This window comes from Macaca thibetana, chromosome 1 (genome assembly GCF_024542745.1).
Source record: "Macaca thibetana thibetana isolate TM-01 chromosome 1, ASM2454274v1, whole genome shotgun sequence".
Classification (NCBI taxonomy): domain Eukaryota; kingdom Metazoa; phylum Chordata; class Mammalia; order Primates; family Cercopithecidae; genus Macaca; species Macaca thibetana.
The window spans coordinates 162,887,489-162,889,191 of record NC_065578.1 but is presented as its reverse complement, the minus strand read 5'-3'; the positions used below and the strand labels follow the sequence as shown (position 1 = coordinate 162,889,191).

Below are 1,703 nucleotides of genomic sequence, written 5' to 3'. Positions count from 1 at the left end.
TTCTGGGGCTCTCCCTGCCATCTCCTTCTTACTTCCAGGATCATGGCATCGGGTGTGGCTGTTTCTTTTTTTTTTTTTTTTTTTTTTTGAGACGGAGTCTTGCTCTGTCGCCCAGGCTGGAGTGCAGTGGCCGGATCTCAGCTCACTGCAAGCTCTGCCTCCCGGGTTTACGCCATTCTCCTGCCTCGGCCTCCCGAGTAGCTGGGACTACAGGCGCCCGCCACCTCGCCCGGCTAGTTTTTTTTTTTGTATTTTTTAGTAGAGACGGGGTTTCACCGTGTTCGCCAGGATGGTCTCGATCTCCTGACCTCGTGATCCGCCCGCCTCGGCCTCCCAAAGTGTTGGGATTACAGGCTTGAGCCACCGCGCCCGGCCCTGGTGTGGCTGTTTCTTATGGCATCATCAAGGTGCTCAATGAGGCCAGGTGTGGTGGCTCATGCCTGTAATCCTAGCATTTTGGGAGGCTGAGGTAGGTGGATCACCTGAGGTCAGGAGTCCCAGACAAGCCTGACCAATATTGTGAAACCCTGTCTCTACTAAAAATACAAAACTTAGCCAGGCGTGATGGCACGTGCCTGTAATCCCAGCTACTCGGGAGGCTGAGGCATAAAAATTGCTTGAACCTGGGAGGTGGAGGTTGCAGTGAGCCGAGATCGCATCACTGCACTCCAGCCTGGATGGCAGAGCAAGACTCTGTCTCAAAAACAAAAAAAAAGAGAAAAAAAAAAAAGAAAAAAAAAAGGTGTTCAATGACATGATAACAAGAAGGAGCACAAGTCTTCAACAGCAGAGGAGGTGAAGACACGTAAGAAGGTCGTGCTCTCTGCCTGAGTGGGGACGAGATCATTATCCTTGAGGAGGGCAGGGGGACCCTGGCAGGTGAAGTGGGGTAGGCTGTTGACGACTCCTACACCACAATTGTCAAGATGCTGCCAGACAAGGACTGCCACTATGTCCTCTGTGACGCAACCTATGAGACCAAAGAGAGCCAAGAGGAGGACCTGGTGTTTATCTTCTGAGCACCTCAGTCTGCACCCCTAAGAGTAGAATGATCTACGGCAGCTCCAAGGATGCCATCAAGAAGAAGCTGACAGGGATCCTGCATGAATTACCAGCAAATGTCTATAGGAGGTCAAGGACCACTGTACCAGGCAGACAAGCTAGGGGCAGCACTGTCATCTCCTGCAGGGCAAGCTTTGGTGAGCCCCCTCAGGCCTCCTGCCTGGAGCATCTGGCAGCCCCAGACCTGCCCTTGGGGATTGCAGGCTGCCCCCTTCCTGCCAGCTGGGACGGGCTGGGGGGCTTCCAACAGAGGGAGGGCAATCCCTTCACCGCAGTTAACCTAAGTTAGGAGTTAACCTAGTAAATCAGTTTGAGTAAGATTATTATAGCTCCCACTACAGCAACAGACACCTTTTTTGTGCTCAATGAATGTTATTGAATTAAGTTGAAGCAACATACAGAAAGATTTCAAGGGATGGAAAAGCACACAGTTTGGCAGAGAATACCAAGTAACTTCAGTATCGTGGAGGTGTGAAATGTGAGGTGGGGATTAGGGAAGCAAGGGGACAGGAAAGAGGTGGCTGAAGGTGTTCTGGACAGGTGGGCAGGGCCTGCTTGCCACATATATCCCCATGCTAGGCTATGACATCTGTATCCCCAGAATATAGGGCCTATGTGCTAAGCTAAGGACTGAAAATTTC

At 51.4% G+C, this 1,703-nt stretch overlaps 1 pseudogene; it reads left to right on the top strand.

Moving 5' to 3' along the window:
- Positions 1-374: 374 nt before the first annotated feature.
- On the top strand, positions 375-1,351 carry LOC126955410 (cofilin-1-like; annotated as a pseudogene).
- The last annotated feature ends 352 nt before the right edge of the window (positions 1,352-1,703 follow it).